Source organism: Anomaloglossus baeobatrachus, chromosome 9 (assembly GCF_048569485.1).
Source record: "Anomaloglossus baeobatrachus isolate aAnoBae1 chromosome 9, aAnoBae1.hap1, whole genome shotgun sequence".
Taxonomy (NCBI): domain Eukaryota; kingdom Metazoa; phylum Chordata; class Amphibia; order Anura; family Aromobatidae; genus Anomaloglossus; species Anomaloglossus baeobatrachus.
In genome coordinates, this window is record NC_134361.1 from 47,931,964 (window position 1) to 47,954,681 (window position 22,718).

Consider the following 22,718-nt stretch of genomic DNA (forward strand, 5'->3'; position numbering starts at 1 on the left):
TTGGAGAGGGCGCAGATGAAACTGCGCGAACGGGACTGCCTCCATTGCTGATACCATCTTTCCTAGGAAATGCATGAGGCGCCTCAGTGAGTGCGACTGGCTCTGAAGGAGAGATTGCACTCCAGTCTGTAGCGAGCACTGCTTGTCCAGTGGAAGCCTCACTATCGCTGATAGAGTATGAAACTCCATGCCAAGATAAGTCAGAGATTGGGTCGGGGTTAGATGAGACTTTGGAAAGTTGATAATCCACCCGAAAGTCTGGAGAGTGTCTAGCGCCACCTTCAGACTGTGTTGGCATGCCTCTTGAGAGGGTGCCTTTATAAGCAGGTCGTCTAGATACGGGATGACCGAGTGACCCTGCGAGTGCAGAACAGCTACTACTGCTGCCATGACTTTGGTGAAGACCCGGGGGGCTGTTGCCAGACCGAAAGGTAACGCTACGAACTGTAGGTGCTCGTCGTGTATGACGAAGCGTAGGTAACGCTGATGCTCTGGTGCAATCGGCACGTGGAGATACGCATCTTTGATATCTATTGATGCTAGAAAATCTCCTTGAGACATTGAGGCTATGACGGAGCGTAGGGATTCCATCCGGAACCTCCTGACTTTTACGTGTCTGTTGAGCAACTTTAGATCCAGGACGGGCCGATACGATCCGTCCTTTTTTGGGACCACAAACAGATTGGAGTAAAAACCGTGACCTTGTTCCTGAAGAGGGACGGAGGTCACCACTCCTTCCGCCTTTAGAGCGGCCACCGCCTGCAACAGAGCATCGGCTCGGTCTGGTGGTGGAGAAGTTCTGAAGAAACGAGTTGGCGGACGAGAAATGAACTCTATCCTGTACCCGTGAGACAGAATATCTCTCACCCAACGGTCTTTGACGCTTGCTAGCCAAATGTCGCCAAAGTGGGACAGCCTCCCACCGACCGCGGGTGTGGGAACCGGAGACCGCAAGTCAGGAGGACGCCGTCTTGGCAGCGGCTCCTCCGGCTGGTCTTTTTGGGCGTGACTGAGACCTCCAAGAATCTGAGCGTCTCTGGTCCTTTTGAGTCTTTTTTGACGAGGCGAATTGGGACCTGCCCGGTCCTCGAAAGGACCGATAACCAGACTGACCCCTCCTCTGTTGGGGTTTGTTTTGTCTGTGTTGTGGTAAGGAAGAGTCCTTACCCTTGGAGTGCTTGATGATTTCATCTAAACGCTCTCCAAACAATCGGTCACGAGAAAAAGGCAAATTGGTTAAGCACTTCTTGGAATGAGAATCTGCTTTCCAATGTCTCAACCACAGGGCCCTACGCAAAACAACGGAGTTGGCTGACGCCACTGCCGTGCGGCTTGTAGCGTCAAGAACAGCATTAATCGCGTACGACGCGAATGCCGCCATTTGCGAGGTCAATGGTGCTACCTGCGGGGCACATGCACGTGTGACTGAGTCGACTCGCGCAAGCCCGGCCGTGATAGCTTGGAGTGCCCATACGGCCGCAAAAGAAGGCGCTAATGACGCTCCAATCGCTTCATAGATGGATTTCAGCCAGAGCTCCATCTGCCTGTCAGTGGCATCTTTAAGTGCCGCTCCATCTTCAACTGCAACCAAGGATCTAGCTGCAAGCCTGGAAATTGGAGGATCCACTTTTGGACACTGGGTCCAACCCTTGACCACTTCAGTGGGAAAAGGGTAGCGTGTATCTTTAAGCCGTTTAGGAAAACGTCTTTCAGGATAAGCGTGGGGTTTCTGGATTGCGTCTCTGAAGTCAGCGTGGTCCAGAAAAGTGCTTAATGTACGCTTAGGGTATCTGAAATGGATTCTCTCGTGCTGCGAAGCTGACTCCTCTGCAAGAGGAGCTGGTGGGGAAATATTTAACATCTTATTGATGTTAAATATAAGATCATTAACTATGGCGTCGCCATCTGGTGTATCTAGATTGAGAGCGGTCCCAGGATCAGAATCCTGATCAGTTACGTCCGCCTCATCACCCATAGATTCATCTCGCTGGGATCCTGACCATTGAGATGAATGTGAAGGCCCGTCATAGCGAGCCCGCTTAGGCTGCCCGGGGCCATCGTCCGAGTCAGAGTCTTCACCCTGAGGTGTAGATGCCCGTCCCGGAGCTTGGTAATTGAGCTGAGGGGGACCAGGGGGCAATGATTGCACAGTGTCCGTGGCCTGAAGTACAGGCCTAGCTCGCAAGGTGTCCAGAATTTGTGACATAGTGAGAGACATTCTGTCAGCAAAAGCCGTAAACTCAGTTCCTGTCACCTGGACAGCATTCACAGGTGGTACACCCTGGGTCACGTCCAGCAGAGGTCCCGACTGTGCAAGCGCCGCAGGGGCCGAGCACTGCACACAATGGGGGTCCGTGGAGCCTGCCGGTAGAAAAGTCCCACATGCGGTGCAGGAAGCATATAATGTCTGTGCTTTGGCACCCTTGCGTTTTACGGACGACATGCTGCTGGCTCTCTGCAATGTGAGAGAGTCTATAGCCAAAGGGGGACCAGCGCTAAGTAATACCAAGTATTTGGAGTAACAAAATACTAAGACTAGTACTGGCACAAGAGGGGGTGAGCCCTGAGGGCTGCTTACCGCCCGCTGAATAGCGGGTAAGAGGCGCAAAATCCCTTGTCTGGGTCTCCCCGGCTCCCCTCTGCAGCCCAGCGTGTTCAGCAGGAATGGCTGCCGGCGTCTGTGGAGAGGGGCGGTCCGTGGGAGTTACCAAACAAAAGTGCGGGAACAGTGTCCCCTCTGTGCCGACTGTGAGGGCTGGAGTATGTAAAAATGACTCCAGCCCTCTGCGCTGATGCCTTGGCCAGCGTCCCGCCCCTCTCCTGACTGGCAGGTCTGGGGGCGGGAACGAACGGAAGCAGGCCGCAAAAGCCGGGGACTCGAGTTATCAGCGCGGCCGCCGTAAAAGCGCGGGCCGCGCCGAAGTCCCCGGCGCACTACAAGTGCCAGCCGCACCGCAGTCCCAGCGGCCGGCGCGACCGATTCCAATAAGTGTGCCTGCTTCAGCGAAGCTGAATGAGGCCATGGCACAAGCGCCGCAGCGCTGATGTCCCCCGGCGCACTACAACACCCAGCATGCTGCGGTGTGAGCGCCAAATACACGGGGACACAGAGTACCTTGAGGAAGCAGGGCCATGTCCCTGATGTACTCCGCTCCATCCAGCATCTTCTCCAGGGGCTGTAGATGGAGCACGGTCTCAGTGCCTGGAGACCGGTAAATCCCACTTCACCCAGAGCCTTGTAAAAAGGGATGGGGAAGGAATCAGCATGTGGGCTCCTGCCGCCGTACCCGCAATGGGTACCTCAACCTTACAAACACCTCCGACATACAGTGGGGTGAGAAGGGAGCATGCTGGGAGTCTGTATAGACCCTCTTTTCTTCCATCCGACATAGTCAGCAGCTGCTGCTGACTAAAAACAATGGAGCTATGCGTGCGTGTCTGACCTCCTGCGCACAAAGCTAAAACTGAGGAACCCGTACTCCTACGGGAGGGTGTATAGCCAGAAGGGGAGGGGCCTTACACTTTTGAGTGTAGTTCTTTGTGCGGCCTCCAGAGGCAGTAGCTATACACCCACTGTCTGGGTCTCCCAATTAGGAGCGAAAAAGAAAGGGAGACGTTCCTGTCGAGGGACTTCGACTTCCCGTCCCATTGGCGGAGAATGTCCCATTGTAGTGGACGCAGATGAAACTGCGCGAAAGGGACTGCCTCCATTGCTGCTACCATCTTCCCTAGGAAGTGCATGAGGCGTCTCAAGGGGTGTGACTGGCCTTGAAGGAGAGATTGCACCCCTGTCTGTAGTGAACGCTGTTTGACCAGCGGAAGCTTCACTATCGCTGAGAGAGTATGAGACTCCATGCCAAGATATGTTAGCGATTGGGTCGGGGTTAGATTTGACTTGGAAAAGTTGATGATCCACCCGAAACTCTGGAGAGTCTCCAGCGCAACGTTCAGGCTGTGTTGGCATGCCTCTTGAGAGGGCGCCTTGACCAGCAGATCGTCTAAGTAAGGGATCACAGAGTGTCCCTGAGAGTGAAGGACTGCTACTACTGCTGCCATGACCTTGGTGAAGACCCGTGGGGCTGTCGCCAGACCGAAAGGCAGGGCTACGAACTGAAGGTGTTCGTCTCCTAAAACGAAGCGTAGAAAACGCTGATGCTCTGGAGCAATCAGTACGTGGAGATAAGCATCCTTGATGTCTATTGATGCTAGGAAATCTCCTTGAGACATTGCGGCGATGACGGAGCGGAGGGATTCCATCCGGAACCGTCTGGTTTGCACGTGCTTGTTGAGAAGTTTTAGGTCCAGAACGGGGCGGAAAGACCCGTCCTTTTTTGGTACCACAAACAAATTGGAGTAAAAACCGTGACCTTGCTCCTGAAGAGGAACAGGGGTCACCACTCCTTCTGCCTTTAGAGTGCACACCGCCTGCAGAAGAGCATCGGCTCGGTCGCGAGGTGGAGAAGTTCTGAAGAATCGAGTTGGAGGACGAGAACTGAACTCTATCCTGTACCCGTGGGACAGAATGTCTCTCACCCAACGGTCTTGGACCTGTGGCAGCCAAATGTCGCCAAAGCGGGAGAGCCTGCCACCGACCGAGGATGCGGAGAGAGGAGGCCGAAAGTCATGAGGAAGCCGCCTTGGTAGCGGGTCTTCCGGCTGTCTTTTTTGGGCGTGACTGAGCCCGCCAAGAATCTGAGCTCCTCTGATCCTTTTGAGTCCTTTTGGACGAGGAGAATTGGGACCTACCCGAGCCTCGAAAGGACCGAAACCCCGACTGTCCCCTCCTCTGTTGGGGTTTGTTTTGTCTGGGCTGAGGTAAGGATGAATCCTTACCCTTGGACTGTTTAATGATTTCATCCAAACGCTCACCAAACAGTCGGTCCCCAGAAAATGGCAAACTGGTTAAGCACTTTTTGGAAGCAGAATCTGCCTTCCATTCCCTTAACCACAAGGCTCTGCGTAAAACCACGGAGTTGGCGGACGCCACTGCCGTACGGCTCGTAGAGTCTAGGACAGCATTAATCGCGTAAGACGCAAATGCAGACATTTGAGAGGTTAAGGATGCCACCTGCGGAACAGATGTATGTGAGACCGTGTCAATCTGTGCAAGACCAGCTGAAATAGCTTGGAGTGCCCATACGGCTGCGAATGCTGGAGCAAACGACGCGCCGATAGCTTCATAGATGGATTTCAACCAGAGCTCCATCTGTCTGTCAGTGGCATCTTTAAGTGCAGCCTCATCTTCCACTGCAACTATGGATCTAGCCGCAAGCCTGGAGATTGGAGGATCCACCTTGGGACACTGGGTCCAGCCTTTGACCACTTCAGGGGGGAAGGGGTAACGTGTATCCTTAAGCCGTTTGGAGAAACGCTTATCTGGATAAGCGTGGTGTTTCTGGACTGACTCTCTAAAGTCAGAGTGGTCCAGAAAAGTACTTAATTTACGCTTGGGATACCTGAAATGGAATTTCTCCTGCTGTGAAGCTGACTCCTCCACCGGAGGAGCTGGGGGAGAAATATCCAACATTTTATTGATGGACGCTATGAGATCATTAACTATTGCGTCCCCATCAAGTGTATCCAGATTGAGAGCGGTCTCAGGATCAGAATCCTGATCAGCTACCTCCGCCTCATCATACAGAGAGTCCTCCTGCTGGGACCCTGACCAGTGAGATGAAGTCGAGGGCCGCTCCCAGCGAGCTCGCTTAGGCTGTCTGGGACTGTCGTCCGTGTCAGAGCCTTCACCCTGGGATGCATGGGACACCCCCGGAGCCCGGAGCTGTTCCAACTGAGGGGGACCAGGGAGCAGTGATTCAACAGTGCCCATGGTCTGAGATACCGGTCTAGACTGCAAAGTTTCTAGAATTTTAGTCATAGTCACAGACAATCTATCAGCAAAAACTGCAAACTCTGTCCCCGTCACCTGGACAGTATTCACAGGTGGTTCTCCCTGGGTCACCTCTAGCAGAGGCCCCGGCCGAGCAAGTGCCACAGGGGCCGAGCACTGCACACAATGGGGGTCAGTGGAACCTGCCGGTAGAGTAGCCTCACATGCGGTACAGGCAGCATAGAAAGCCTGTGCCTTGGCACCCTTGCTTTTTGCGGACGACATGCTGTTGTCTCCTCTGAGCAATCTAGGAGGGTATATAGCCAAGAATCACCAGCGACCGTACAGTGCAATGTATAGCATGCAAGCATAAAAATACAATTGTACACTTCGGCACTAGTGGGGTCAGCACCAGAGGTGCCGCTTACCGCCCGCTCAAAAGCGGGTGTGTGGTCGCCAGAATCCCGTGCCTGGGTCTCCCAGAACTTGTCTCCCCTTCTCCAGCCCAAACTGCATGCAGGAATGGCTGCCGGCGTTCTGTGAAGAGGGGCGGACCGTGGGCGTGCCTCAGACAAAGAGCGGGAAACTAGCGTCCCACTGTGCTCAGTGTGAGGGCTGGAGTATGTAAAGTAGACTCCAGCCCTCGGTGCTGACGTTCTGTACAGCGTCCCGCCCCTTCCCTGACTGGCAGGCCTGGGGGCGGGAACGAAACGAAACTAGGCCGCAAAAGCCGGGGACTCTAGTAATAAGCGCGGCCGTCAAATATGCACGGCCAGCGCGGAAGTCCCCGGCGCACCACAAGTCCCAGCCGCGCCGCAGTTAAAACTGACAGCAGCGGCCGGCGCGGCAGTTTCCAATACATTAACTCCCTCAGCAAGCTGTAGTTAGTGTGGCACAAGCGCGCAGCGCTGTTGTCCCCGGCGCACTAACACACTCAGCCATGCTGCAGTGTGTCTGCGCGCGGTCTGTACGGGGACACAGAGTACCTTGACGTAGCAGGGCCCTGTCCCTGACGATACTCAGCTCCATATCCAGCAGATTCCCCAGGGGCTGTGGATGGAGCGCGGTCTCAGTGCCTGGAGACCGGTAAAATCCCACTTCACCCAGAGCCCTATGGGGGATGGGGAAGGATGCAGCATGTGGGCTCCAGCGTCCGTACCCGCAATGGGCACCTCAACCTTGACAAACACCGCCGACAAAAGTGGGGTGAGAAGGGAGCATGCCGGGGACCCTAGTATGGGTCCTCTTTTCTTCCATCCGACATAGTCAGCAGCTGCTGCTGACTAAACAGTGGAGCTATGCGTGGATGTCTGACCTCCTTCGCACAAAGCATGAAAACTGAGGAACCCGTGATCCCACGGGGGGTGTATAGGCAGAAGGGGAGGGGCCTTACACTTTTAAGTGTAATACTTTGTGTGGCCTCCGGAGGCAGTAGCTATACACCCAATTGTCTGGGTCTCCCAATAGAGCGACAAAGAAAGTTTGTTGTTGACCACAAATCAAGACCGTAGTGATACCGTCACTTTAGAAAAATCCATGTTGATTGGTCTCATAGAATCCCTTCCTAATGTCCCACAGGTTAAGATACTTCAATCCTAGTGATGAGCGGGCACTACCATGCTCAGGAGCTCAGTGCTCATAACTAGTGATGAGCGGGCACTACCATGCTCAGGAGCTCAGTGCTCGTAACTAGTGATGAGAGGGCACTACCATGCTCAGGTGCTCAGTACTCGTAGCTAGTGATGAGCGGGCACTACCATGCTCGGGTGCTCAGTACTTGTAACTAGCAGATGGATTTTGGTCGGGGCTCAACTCGAACATAATGGATGATGATCTTTGGGAAAAATGCTCAAGTTGCCCATTTACCTCCATTATACTCAGTGCACGAGTTGCACCTGTCCGAGCATCCAACTGCTCATTTCTAGTATAGAGCACCCGAGTAGTTCCCGCTCATCACTAGTTACAAGTACCGAGCACCCGAGCATGGTAGTGCTCGCTCATCACTAGTTACGAGTACTGAGCACCCGAGCATGGTAGTGCCCGCTCATCACTAGTTACGAGTACTGAGCACCTGAGCATGGCAGTGCCCGCTCATCACTAGTTACGAGTACTGAGCACCTGAGCATGGTAGTGCCCGCTCATCACTAGTTACGAGTACTGAGCACCCGAGCATGGTAGTGCCCGCTCATCACTAGTTACGAGTACTGAGCACCCGAGCATGGTAGTGCCCGCTCATCACTAGTTACGAGTACTGAGCACCCGAGCATGGTGGTGCCCTCTCATCACTAGTTACGAGTACCGAGCACCCGAGCATGGTAGTGCCCGCTCATCACTAGTTACGAGTACTGAGCACCCGAGCATGGTAGTGCCCGCTCATCACTAGTTACGAGTACTGAGCACCCGAGCATGGTAGTGCCCGCTCATCACTAGTTACGAGTACTGAGCACCCGAGCATGGTAGTGCCCGCTCATCACTAGTTACCAGTACTGAGCACCCGAGCATGGTAGTGCCCACTCATCACTAGTTACGAGTACTGAGCACGGTAGTGCCCGCTCATCTCTAGTTACGAGTACTGAGCACCTGAGCATGGTAGTGCTCACTCATCACTAGTTACGAGTACTAAGCACCTGAGCATGGTAGTGCCCGCTCATCACTAGTTACGAGTACTAAGCACCTGAGCATGGTAGTGCCCGCTCATCACTAGTTACGAGTACCGAGCACCTGAGCATGGTAGTGCCCGCTCATCACTAGTTACAAGTAGCGAGCACCCGAGCATGGTAGTGCTCGCTCATCACTAGTTACGAGTACCGAGCACCCGAGCATGGTGGTGCCCGCTCATCACTAGTTACGAGTACTAGCACCCGAGCATGGTAGTGCCCGCTAGCTACAAGTACAGAGCCCCCGAGCATGGTAGTGCCCGCACATCACTAGTTACGAGTACTAAGCACCTGAGCATGGTAGTGCCCGCTCATCACTAGTTACGAGTACTAAGCACCTGAGCATGGCAGTGCCCGCTCATCACTAGTTACAAGTACCGAGCACCCGAGCATGGTAGTGCCCGCTCATCACTAGTTACAAGTACCGAGCACCCGAGCATGGTAGTGCCCGCTCATCACTAGTTACAAGTACCGAGCACCCAAGCATGGTAGTGCCCGCTCATCACTAGTTACGAGTACCGAGCATGATAGTGCCCGCTCATCACTAGTTACAAGTACCGAGCACCCGAGCATGGTAGTGCCCGCTCATCACTAGTTACGAGTACCGAGCACCCGAGCATGGTGGTGCCCTCTCATCACTAGTTACGAGTACCGAGCACCCGAGCATGGTAGTGCCCGCTCATCACTAGTTACAAGTACCGAGCACCCGAGCATGGTAGTGCCCGCTCATCACTAGTTACGAGTACTGAGCACCCGAGCATGGTAGTGCCCGCTCATCACTAGTTACCAGTACTGAGCACCCGAGCATGGTAGTGCCCACTCATCACTAGTTACGAGTACTGAGCACGGTAGTGCCCGCTCATCACTAGTTACGAGTACTGAGCACCTGAGCATGGTAGTGCTCACTCATCACTAGTTACGAGTACTAAGCACCTGAGCATGGTAGTGCCCGCTCATCACTAGTTACGAGTACTAAGCACCTGAGCATGGTAGTGCCCGCTCATCACTAGTTACGAGTACCGAGCACCTGAGCATGGTAGTGCCCGCTCATCACTAGTTACAAGTAGCGAGCACCCGAGCATGGTAGTGCTCGCTCATCACTAGTTACGAGTACCGAGCACCCGAGCATGGTGGTGCCCGCTCATCACTAGTTACGAGTACTAGCACCCGAGCATGGTAGTGCCCGCTAGCTACAAGTACAGAGCCCCCGAGCATGGTAGTGCCCGCACATCACTAGTTACGAGTACTAAGCACCTGAGCATGGTAGTGCCCGCTCATCACTAGTTACGAGTACTAAGCACCTGAGCATGGCAGTGCCCGCTCATCACTAGTTACAAGTACCGAGCACCCGAGCATGGTAGTGCCCGCTCATCACTAGTTACAAGTACCGAGCACCCGAGCATGGTAGTGCCCGCTCATCACTAGTTACAAGTACCGAGCACCCAAGCATGGTAGTGCCCGCTCATCACTAGTTACGAGTACCGAGCATGATAGTGCCCGCTCATCACTAGTTACAAGTACCGAGCACCCGAGCATGGTAGTGCCCGCTCATCACTAGTTACGAGTACCGAGCACCCGAGCATGGTGGTGCCCTCTCATCACTAGTTACGAGTACCGAGCACCCGAGCATGGTAGTGCCCGCTCATCACTAGTTACAAGTACCGAGCACCCGAGCATGGTAGTGCCCGCTCATCACTAGTTACGAGTACCAAGCACCCAAGCATGGTAGTGCCCGCACATCACTAGTTACGAGTAACTGGCACCTGAGCATGGTAGTGCCCGCTCATCACTAGCTACAAGTACAGAGCACCCGAGGATGGTAGTGCCCGCACATCACTAGTTACGAGTACTGAGCCCCTGAGCATGGTAGTGCCCGCTCATCACTAGTTACGAGTACTGAGCCCCTGAGCATGATAGTGCCCAATCATCACTAGTTACGAGTACTGAGCACCTGAGCATGGTAGTGCCCAATCATCACTAGTTACGAGTAATGAGCACCCGAGCATGGTAGTGCTCGCTCACCACTATTCAGTATCAGTATCACTATTACTCATCATTGCATAGCAGGTCTGGCACATGAGCAATAGTGCCAGCTATACTGTCCTGGCCACATGGGTTAGATGCCACCATGACATATTCTGACCTCTGCTATGTCAATCAAGACAGGAGTGGCAGGTAAAGGAATAGGCCATTATGACTCTTCAGGGGAGAGGCTCCGCCCCCATGACCTTATAGGGAATTTGCATGTGGTATGTAATAGGTCCAAAGGGGATATACATATCAAACAGGAATATACCCATGCAGATTATAAAAAGGTGTAATAACACGGGTTTCATACCAGGCGTTCTGTCACAAAACGTTTGGAATCTTTGAGTGAAGTGAAGAGATTGTGGCTGATCCAGTGGATATATGTGGGGGCAGGCTGATGACCACAGGGCAAGACACCCACAAAAAAGAGAATTTTGTTTACTTACCGTAAATTCTTTTTCTTATAGTTCCGTATTGGGAGACCCAGACCATGGGTGTATAGCTACTGCCTCCGGTGGACACACAAAGTACTACACTTAAAAGTGTAGCTCCTCCCTCTGAGCTTATACACCCCCTGGAGAACCAGATCTAGCCAGTTTAGTGAAAAAGCTGAAGGAGAATAGCCACCGACAAGTAAAAACAGAGCAAAAACCGGAACAACCGGAGACTCTGTCCACGACAACAGCCGGTGAAAACACGCGGAACAAGAAATTGCCAACAGGGAGGGTGCTGGGTCTCCCAATACGAAACTATAAGAAAAAGAATTTACGGTAAGTAAACAAAATTCTCTTTTTCTTTATCGTTCCTATGGGAGACCCAGACCATGGGACGTCTCAAAGCAGTCCATTGGTGGGAAATAAACAGAAAAACTAAGAAGTAGGCAGAACCTAACTTCACAAATGGGAGACAGCCACCTGAAGGATGCGTCTGCCCAAGCTCGCATCTGCCGAAGCATGAGCATGCACTTGGTAGTGCTTCGAAAAGGTGTGCAGACTAGTCCAAGTGGCAGCCTGACAGACTTGTTGAGCCGTAGCCTGGTGCCTGAAAGCCCAAGAGGCACCGACAGCTCTGGTCGAGTGTGCCTTGATCCCCGGCGGGGGAGGCACCTGAGAACACTTGTAGGCGTCCGAAATGGTCGACCTAATCCAACGGGCTAAGGTCGGCTTAGAAGCAGAGAGGCCCTTGCGCCGACCAGTGGTTAGCACAAAAAGAGAAGTGCACCGCCTAAGAGCAGCGGTGCGAGACAGATAGATCCGGAGAGCACGCACCAGATCTAGAGTATGCAACGCTTTTTCAAAGCGATGAACAGGAGCCGGACAAAAGGAAGATAGGGTAATGTCCTGGTTAAGGTGGAAAGGAGAGACCACCTTAGGAAGAAAGTCCGGAGTCGGACGAAGAACCACCTTGTCTTGATGAAAAACCAAAAAAGGTGACTCCGAAGAGAGCGCAACCAAATCGGAGACTCTCCTGGAGGGAAGTTATGGCCACTAGAAAGACCACTTTCTGTGAAAGCCGAAACAAAGAAACCTCCCTAAGAGGCTCAAAGGGGGGTTTCTGCAAAACCGTGAGAACCAAATTGAGGTCCCAGGGATCCAAGGGCCGCCGGTAAGGCGGAATGATGTGAGACGCGCCCTGCATGAAGGTGCGGACCTGAGCCAGCCGGGCGAGACGTCGCTGGAACAGCACTGACAGAGCCGAGACTTGTCCCTTGAGAGAGTTGAGGGACAGTCCCAGCTGCAGACCGGACTGTAGAAAAGACAGAAGGGTCGGCAAGGAGAATGGTCAAGGAGAATGGCCGGAAGAGCGACACCAGGACAGGAAAATTTTCCAAGTCCTGTGATAGATCTTGGCGGAGGAAGACTTACGGGCCCGAGTCATAGTGGAGATGACTTCAGGAGGGATACCAGAAGCCGTCAAGATCCAGGACTCAAGAGCCACGCCGTCAATTTGAGAGCCGCAGAATTCAGGCGGAAAAACGGACCTTGTGAGAGAAGGTCTGGACGGTCCGGAAGATGCCACGGCACCTCTACGGACAGATGGAGCAGGTCTGGGTACCAAGCTCGCCTGGGCCAGTCCGGAGCAATGAGAATGACTCGACGGCCCTCCATTCTGATCTCGCGCAGGACTCTGGGCAAGAGAGCTAGAGGGGGAAACACGTAGGACAGATGAAACTGGGACCAGTCTTGGACCAGAGCGTCCGCGGCGAATGCCTGAGGATCGCGGGAGCGAGCCACGTAAACGGGAACTTTGTTGTTGTGACGGGATGCCATTAGGTCCACGTCCGGAGTGCCCCATTTGCGGCAAATTGACTGAAAAACTGCCGGGTGCAGGGACCACTCGCCGCTGTCCACGGTTTGACGGCTGAGATAATCTGCCTCCCAGTTTTCCACGCCTGGGATGTGGACTGCAGATATGGTGGACTTGGAGTCCTCCGCCCATTGAAGGATGCGTTGTACCTCCAACATTACCAGGCGGCTGCGTGTCCCGCCTTGGTGATTGATGTAGGCAACCGCTGTCGCGTTGTCCGACTGGACTCGGATGTGCCTGCCCGACAGCAGATGGTGAAAAGCTAGGAGAACCAGAAGCACAGCTCTGGTTTCCAGCACATTGATCGAGAGGGCTGACTCGGACGGAGTCCAAGTGCCCTGCGCTCGGTGGTGGAGACATACCGCTCCCCAGCCGGATAGACTGGCATCCGTGGTGAGGATCACCCAGGACGGGGCCAGAAAGGAGCGCCCCTGGGACAGAGAGAGGGGCCGAAGCCACCACTGAAGAGAGCTCCTGGTCTGTGGCGACAGAGCCACTAACCTGTTCAAGGCGGAAGGCCGCTTGTCCCAGCAGCGGAGAATGTCCAGCTGCAGGGGACGCAGATGGAACTGGGCAAAGGGAACAGCCTCCATTGACGCCACCATCTGACCCAGCACCTGCATCAGGCGCCTGAGGGAATAACGGCGGGGCCTCAGCAGAGAGCGCACCGCCAGTTGGAGGGACTGCTGTTTGACTAAGGGCAACTTCACAAGTGCCGGCAAAGTCTCGAACTGCATCCCTAGGTACGTGAGACTCTGGGTCGGAGTCAGAGTGGACTTGGGAAGATTGACAAGCCACCCGAATTGGGCTAGAGTGGCGAGAGTGAGCGAGACACTCCGCTGACAGTCCACACTGGATGAAGCCTTTACCAGAAGGTCGTCCAGGTAAGGGATCACTGCCAACCCCTGTAGGTGCAGGACCGCAATCACTGCTGCCATGACCTTGGTGAATACCCGAGGAGCTGTGGCCAACCCGAAGGGGAGAGCCACGAATTGGAAATGTTCCTCTCCGATTGCAAAACGTAGCCAACGCTGGTGTGAAACTGCAATTGGCACATGCAGATAGACATCTCTGATGTCGATGGATGCCAGGAAATCCCCTTGGGTCATTGAGGCAACGACTGATCGCAGAGACTCCATGCGAAAATGCCGCACCTGAACATGCTTGTTGAGAAGCTTGAGATCCAGGATGGGCCGGAAGGAACCGTACTTTTTGGGGACTAGGAAGAGATTTGAGTAGAAACCTCTGAACCGTTCCCGGGCGGGAACCGGTACAATTACTCCGTTGGCCTGCAAGGACGCCACGGCCTGTGAGAAGGCGGCGGCGGCCTTGGAGCAGGGGGGAGTTGAGAGAAAAAATCTGTTTGGCGGGCTGGAAGAGAATTCTATCCTGTAGCCGTGGGAGATGATGTCCCTCACCCACTGATCGGGGACGTGTTGAAACCACGCGTCGCCAAAGTGGGAGAGCCTGCCACCGACTAAGGACGTTGCTGGCGCGGACAGATAGTCACGAGGAGGCTGCCTTGGTGGCAGCACCTCCTGCTGTCTTTTGTGGACGCGCTTTTGGGCGCCAGTTGGATTTCTGGTCCTTGGCTGAGTTAGTGGACGAGGCCGAGGGCTTAGAGGAGGACCAGTTGGAGGAAGGAAAGGAACGAAACCTCGACTGATTCCTGCCCTGGACAGGTTTCCTGGTTTTGGTTTGTGGCATGGAAGTACTCTTCCCGCCAGTAGCTTCCTTAATAATTTCATCCAGCTGTTCACCGAACAGCCGGGACCCAGCAAAAGGGAGCCCAGCAAGGTACTTCTTTGAAGAAGCATCTGCCTTCCACTCTCGAAGCCACAAGATCCTGCGGATAGCGAGGGAATTAGCCGAAGCCACCGCAGTGCGGTGAGAAGCCTCCAGCATGGCAGACATGGCATAGGATGAAAAAGCTGAAGCTTGGGAAGTTAAGGTAACCATTTCGGGCATAGATTCCCTGGCGAAGGAATGCATCTCCTCTAGAGAAGCAGAGATGGCTTTGAGGGCCCACATTGCTGCAAAAGTCGGGGAGAACGAAGCCCCCGCCGCTTCATACACAGATTTGGCCAGAAGGTCAATCTGGCGGTCAGTGGAATCCTTAAGAGAGGTGCCATCAGCCACCGACACAACGGTCCGGGCTGAGAGTCTAGACACCGGAGGATCTACCTTTGGTGAATGAGCCCACTCCTTGACCACCTCAGGTGGAAAGGGAAAGCGGTCATCAGAACCACGCTTTGGGAAGCGTTTGTCAGGACAGGCCCTGGGCTTGGTCACAGCGGCCTGAAAACTGGAGTGGTTAAAGAACACACTCTTTACTCTCTTAGGCGAGGTAAACTGGTGCTTTTCTGCCAGAGAGGGTTGCTCCTCTGATACTGGTGGATTGAGATCCAGTACAGAATTAATGGAAGCAATCAAGTCACTAACATCTGAGTCACTTTCGGACAGATCAATGGGGCACATGGAGTTAACCTCCGAGGCCCCCGTAAGGGCATCCTCCTCGTCCTGCGAGTCAGCTCCTGAATCAGAGCCGCGGGACAAGGTAGGAGAGGAAACCCTGTGTCTCCTCTTAGGAGGACGGGGTCTGGGCCCTGATGATGAATCCTCTGTGAGCTCCGGTCCTAAGGGACCCTTAGTAGTAAAGGCACCCTGTGAAGGGGGCTGATGCATGTTCAGCAAAGTCCTGGACAGAAGTCACATGGAGTCAGCAAAAGACTGGGAGATAGACCTAGAAAAGGATTCTACCCAAGCCGGGGGTTGAGCCACAGGAACAGGGGCAGCCTGAGAGACCACTGGGGGTGAGACTCCAGGCTGAGGCATCGTCAGGTTACAGCAGGCATCACAATGTGGGAATATGCTCGGTTCAGGCAGCAGGAGCCTACATGCAGTGCATACTGAATACAGCTTTGGAGCCTTGCTCCTCGTGTGAGACATGCTGCTGGAGTGGGGGCTCTGCCAGAGAATGAACCCCAGAGAGTATAATCAGAGGTCCACAACCGGAGACCGGTTGTGGCTTACCAGACCGCTGGAGCGGTGTTGTGTGCCCTCCAGATCCCGAAGCCCGGACCCCCAAGCACAGCTACTCAGCAGAGATGCTGCAGACCAGCGCTTGCAGAGAGAACGCTGAGAAAATGGCCGCCGGAGCGAAGAGAGGGGGCGGGACTTGCTCTGAGGAGCGGGAACTGGAGGGCTATAGAGACCTGCCGTGGAGCAGGGACGCCCCAGCAGTGGGGAGTATCCAGAACGGCCGCCAGGCGGAGCCGAGCCTGTCCCTCTGCATGAGTGACATGCGAGGGCAGTGAAACCGAAACTAGGCCTCCGGCGAAGCCGGGGCCTAAATTTGAGCGGCGCGGCCGGCGCGCAGGCACCATCGGCGCGGTTCTCAGGCGACAGCCAGAGAACTCGCCGGAAATGTCATAAAACACACTCAGCACACTCTTCCCCCAACAATAAAGTACAGGGACCCCCAATATATAAACGTCTCAGGTACTTAGCTTGCTGAGACGCAGGGTTCCAAGTCCCTGGGGATGAGTGCTCCGGTCCAGCAGGGTCCTGAAGGGCTGCGGATGGAGACCGGTCTCCTGCCAAGCATGGAGACCGTGCTGGCTCCCACTTCAAGCCAGAGCCCAGGAGGGATGGTGAAGGAGCGCGGCATGTAAGGCTCCAGCCTTGGAAATCAACCTTAACAACACCGCCGACACAGTGGGGTGAGAAGGGACATGCCGGGGGTCCAGACTTGGACCCGCTTTTCTTCAAACTCTTTCCAAAAATCAAAAAATCAGATGAGAATGCATGTGTGGATGTATGCCTCCTGAACACAAAGCGATAAACTGGCTAGATCTGGTTCTCCAGGGGGTGTATAAGCTCAGAGGGAGGAGCTACACTTTTAAGTGTAGTACTTTGTGTGTCCTCCGGAGGCAGAAGCTAAACACCCATGGTCTGGGTCTCCCATAGGAACGATAAAGAAAAATTGACATGCTGCGATTTGGGACACCGCAGGTCAGTGTTTGCTGCAGACTGTAAACTTTCAGTGGGCACAGGATTTCTAGAAATCCATTCCACTGTTCTTGTGCTGTACAACGCAGCGTTTTGGATGCAGCAAAAAACACGCTACATCCAAAATGCTGCAAACACTGATTGTGGGCATGCACCCATAAAGCTGTTTTTTCACCATGGGAGGAAACAGAACTCTGAAGCTAAAAATAAAAAACTAATAAATAAATTTCTGCTGTCAGATGAACAAAACACCTAAGGGTACTTTCACACTTGCGTTGTTTTCCTTCAGTCGCAATCCGCCCTTTTGGAAAACAGTGGAATCCGTTAATGGATTCCGCTGTTTCCCATAGACTTGTATAGACGACGGATTGTGCCAAAAGTACCTGCGTTGCTTCCGCTTGCCGACGCTGCATTGCTTCCGCCGAGCGGGACGAACGCAGCATGTAACGTTAATTGCTTGCGTCAAAATGACGCCGAGCAGCGGATTCCGTTGCTTCCGTTAAAATTTATAATGGCTCCCTATGGTAGCGGATTCCGTTCCAAAGTGTTTTACAACGGAATCCGCTGCTCGATTCCGCTAATTTCTACTGAGCATGCCCAGAATGAAAAAAAAACAAAACGAAAAAAAACAGCCGACGCATTCCGTTAGACGGACGCCTAACGGACGCCAAACGGATGCAACGGGTCCATTATTTCCCAGGAATCAGCTAATGGAGTCCTGTGAAATAACGTATCCGTTGACACCACAAAAATAACGGATGATTCAAAAAAGACGCAGCAACGGACCCAGCGGATTTCGCCCAACGCACGTGTGAAACTAGCCTAAAACTCAAACACAAACCATCATGTTAATATCGAATCCTTCCCATAATGTGGCACGTTCAATAAGTGCACCCTGTTACCATCACAGCAGTCACCATGGACAACTCATCACTAGACCAGGGAGCAAACAATATCGGCATATAACCACAAAATTAAAAATAAAAAAAAAGTTACCAAAAATACATAAAAACACTCCTGGGGGGCCGAGCAGCGCTCACTTTCGCACTGGATGGTGTGCGGCGCTGATTAGGCAGTGTCAGCCGATACGTGGCAGGATGCCTGCACGTGTCCTACCCTAATGGATAGTCCCCGACCATATGTCATTAATGTAAAAAGTAAAGCGCAGGGGAATTTAACAGATACTATTTTTTTTTTTAGCATTCTCTACTGTTACTTTTGTAAAATCCAAGAGCTGTGACCACCGGCCGGGCATGAAGCTTCTATAGGGCCCCATTTACTTGAATGTTTTCCATATCCATAAGGTTGAGCGACCGACTTAGTACCTTAAAGATAAGCTTAAAGGGAATCTATCAGCAGGATTTCTGCCCCTAAACTCTTTATATGTGCCTATAGATCTCTCAAAGACAAGTCCAGCAATATCTTTACATGGCCGCTTCGCTCCTCCATCACTGAGAAATCAGTGTTTGAAGTGATATGCAAATGAGCCTGAAGAGCTATTTGTAGATCTGAAGCCTCCGTCACTCCAGCTCTATTCCCGGCCTCCTCCTCATTGACTGACGGCCTCCCTAGTGTGAGACTTCAGGAAAAGGAGGAGAGGATCGGACTGTCTAGGGAAAGGTATTGTAGGACTTGTCTTCCAGAGCTGCAAGTGCATATAAACAGATTTGGGGGGTGATATCCTGCTGACAGGGTGAAACTGTCAGCAGGTTTTTGCCTCTTAATCAGAGAGCAGCATTATGTGGAGACGGTGACCCTGATTCCAGCGGTGTGTCACCGAGCTGATTGCTGTAACGTTGATAAAAGTACACAGCTGTAGTTCTCCATATTCATGAGCCTCCAATTGACAGCTTTCTGCCTATGCACAGTGTATACAGAAAGCTGCCAGTGATGTGGGTATAGGGCTCAGCATTCAGAAGACTGCTAGATCTGCAGTAGAGAAAGCAGGGATTGTACCAAACAGCACAGTAAGGGACAGATCACTGGAATTAGGCTCTCTGTCCCTACATAACTGATATAAAGTAGTGGACAACCACTTTTAGAATACACTGCATAGGCAGCAATCAGGGTGGATGCACGGGTTCAATATAACGCCCAGTCCTTCACCCCCGGGCTGTGCTGTCAGGTGCACATAAAGGGGTTGCACCAATTATTATTATTTATTATTATTACCAATCCTGAATGCTGCACGGGGGGAAGGTTTATAATGTAACCACAGGAAATAAACACGAATTTATTTAGTACTGATGTCACTAAGGACACAGCCCGTGCACCTCCGCTCCTGCAGACTCCATGCTGCCCACAGCTGTCATGGGAGCAGCTGGCAGGCCCTGGCCGGTGGTGGCAGCCGCCCCTGCCGTTATAGTCAGCAGCACCCACCCCCTGCAGCAGCACCAAGTATCCCCCACTTACACGGGACACAGCGAGCCCAGAACGCCGCTCCCTACAGATCCCTCCTCACCAGGTCCCTTCTCCTACAGACCGGAAACGGTGCGACTGCCGCAAAGCTACTCCCGGATTCAGTGAGGGCGAATGTGGGCGGGGTTCATGCCCACAGAGTGACGTCATTCCCTGCACGCCCCCAATGCACATTAGTACGCAGGCGTGGGCACCATGACAGCCTTCAAGAATAAGCCACGCCTTCGTCACTAGATACACACGTCCATTGGTCAAAAAGAACCACGTGACTGTGTCTACAATTCCTAGAGGTTGAGGCTGCCATTTTTCCGAAGACCAAAATGCCTTTAGTAATTGGACAGTAATAACTATAATATATGGGTTATACCTAAAGTTGCCAACTTGATTTTTTTTACTTTTTTTGGACAGAAAGTCACAGACAATATTTTTATGGACACATTGGAAAACCATAAGAAATCATTATGATTATAAGGGATAAATGTCTGCAGCACTGGCACTGCTGCAGCCAATCGGGAGCGCTCAGCAGCTTTGCCCGAATTGACAGTGAGCCGCTGAGCTCACTGATTGGCTGCAGCATTATTGACATGACATCAGCGCTGCCGACAATAACAACAGCGGATAGTCTGTGCTGGACCCGGGGAGGGGGAGTAAGACAGACACCCATTGTTTTTTCCAAACAATCTGTAGTTAGAGAGGATGGGTTTTCCGAAACCGGGAAAAAAAATAATTCAAAACAATTTTTTTTCTATTAATTTTTCACATCATGGTTAAAAAAAATCCTGAAACCTAGCGAGATAGTTGATCCTCACAATAGACTGACACCTCCTGTTCTGTAGAATAGCATAGCGCCTGCTCACATAGGTAACCATCCAGAAGTGGCTGGTAACCTAGGCAACAAATTAAGATTTCTTGACAACGGAGAGAATGTTTAATAAGATTTAAATCGCCATGTTACCTGGTAACAGACTTTTTCCATATATGATTTAGCATTAGATTCATGCCTGTGTATCAATAGATTACCTTCCTCTGCTGTGTTTTGCACGTGATTTCTCCTTTTTGTATATTTTTTAATCTTAACAGGGCTTTACACGCAATGACATCGCTAACGAGATGTTGTTGGCGGTCACGGAATTCGTGACGCACATCCGGCCTCGTTAGCGACGTCGTTGCGTGTGAAACGTACGAACGACTACTAACGATCAAAATTACTCACCTAATCGTTGATCGTTGACACGTCGTTCTAATCCCAAATATCGTTGCTGTTGCAGGCTGTTCGTCGTTCTTGAGGCAGCACACATCACTACGTGTGACACCCCAGGAACGAGGAACAACACCGTACCTGCGTCCTCCAGCAACGAGGTGGGCGTCACTTTGCTTCGGCTGCTCTCCGCCCCTCAGCTTCTATTGGATGGCTGCCATGTGACGTCGCTGTGACGCTGCACGAACCGCCCCCTTAGAAAGGAGGCGGTTCGCCGGCCACACTTCTTCAAAGTAGCCACCTTTTGCTTTGATTACTGCTTTGCACACTCTTGGCATTCTCTTGATGAGCTTCAAGAGGTAGTCACCAGAAATGGTCTTCCAACAGTCTTGAAGGAGTTCCCAGAGATGCTTAGCACTTGTTGGCCCTTTTTCCTTCACTTTGCGGTCCAGCTCACCCCAAACCATCTCGATTGGGTTCAGGTCTGGTGACTGTGGAGGCCAGGTCATCTGGCGTAGCACCCCATCACTCTCCTTCTTAGTCGAATAACCCTTACACAGCCTGGAGGTGTGTTTGGGGTCATTGTCCTGTTGTCCTGTTGAAAATACATGATGGTCCAACTAAACGCAAACCGGATGGAATAGCATGCCGCTGCAAGATGCTGTGGTAGCCATGCTGGTTCTGTATGCCTTCAATTTTTAATAAATCCCCAACAGTGTCACCAGCAAAGCACCCCCACATCATCACACCTCCTCCTCCATGCTTGATGGTGGGAACCAGCCATGTAGAGTCCATCCGTTCACCTTTTCTGCGTCGCACAAAGAGACGGTGGTTGGATCCAAAGATCTCAAATTTGGACTCATCAGACCAAAGCGCAGATTTCCACTGGTCTAATGTCCATTCCTTGTGTTCTTTAGCTCAAACAAGTCTCTTCTGCTTGTTGCCTGTCCTTAGCAGTGGTGTCCTAGCAGCTATTTTACCATGAAGGCCTGCTGCACAAAGTCTCCTCTTAACAGTTGTTCTAGAGATGTGTCTGCTGCTAGAACTCTGTGTGGCATTGACCTGGTCTCTAATCTGAGCTGCTGTTAACCAGTGATTTCTGAGGCTGGTGACTCGAATAAACGTATCCTCCGCAGCAGAGGTGACTCTTGGTCTTCCTTTCTTGCGGCAGTCCGCCAGTTTCTATGTAGCGTTTGATGGTTTTTGCCACTGCACTTGGGGACACTTTCAAAGTTTTCCCAATTTTTCGGACAGACTGACCTTCATTTCTTAAAGTAATGATGGCCACTCGTTTTTCTTTACTTAGAATTTGTATTATAGCAAGAAAAAAGCAGCTAACAGTCTATTCAGTAGGACTATCAGCTGTGTATCCACCAGACTTCTGCACAACACAACTGATGGTCCCAACCCCATTTATAAGGCAAGAAATCCCACTTATTAAACCTGACAGGGCACACCTGTGAAGTGCAAACTATTTCCGGTGACTACCTCTTGAAGCTCATCAAGATGATGCCAAGAGTGTGCAAAGCAGTAATCAAAGCAAAAGGTGGCTACTCTGAAGAACCTAGAATATAAGACATATTTTCAGTTGTTTCACACTTTTTGTTAAGTATTTCATTCCACATGTGTTAATTCATAGTTTTGATGCCTTCAATGTGAATCTACAATTTTCAGTCATGAAAATAAAGAAAACTCTTTGAATGAGAAGGTGTGTCCAAACTTTTGGTCTGTACTGTATGCTGGGAGAAATTTACACCAGACTCTCCCTATATAGTCACTTGTCTTTGGTGCTATACTTTTATAATGTAATAAAAGTTTATTTTTTAAGTTGTTGTTTTTGTTTTTATTGGTTCTAGATGCTCACAGCACACTATTGATATATTCTCGTCTAGTGGGTTTTTTTTTCTAATAGGCTCCTGCGATGCACAGTAGTTTTTTGTAGTGAGACAATCCTATTAAAAGGGCTGTCCACTACTGTTTTTTTTCTAACAGACCCTCAGTGAAACAACACTATTAAAGGGGTTGTACATAGTATAGGTCAGTGATGGCGAACCTATGGCACACGTGCCACCAGGGGCACGCTGAGCCCATTCTGGTGGCACGCGTGCTGTCGCCCGATGCTGCAGCTTTGGTCTGCTAGTGCAGTGGCGCCGGCAGATCAAATCTGTGTTGGAGCGGAGGAGACATTTCTCCTCCGCTCTGACACTCCTCCTCTCCCAGGCTGCAGGTGTGTTGCCTAGGAGACGGAGGAGCGGCGCCGGTGCCGTCTGCT

General features: G+C 52.1%; 1 protein-coding gene across 1 annotated transcript in view; it reads right to left on the reverse strand.

Moving 5' to 3' along the window:
- The window catches only part of CLASRP (CLK4 associating serine/arginine rich protein), a 123,863-nt gene extending 104,496 nt beyond the window's left edge, over positions 1–19,367 (reverse strand). The window contains 1 exon segment of the mRNA XM_075324858.1: positions 19,243–19,367. The gene's annotated coding sequence lies outside the window, so the exon portion shown is untranslated.
- Positions 19,368–22,718: the final 3,351 nt, after the last annotated feature.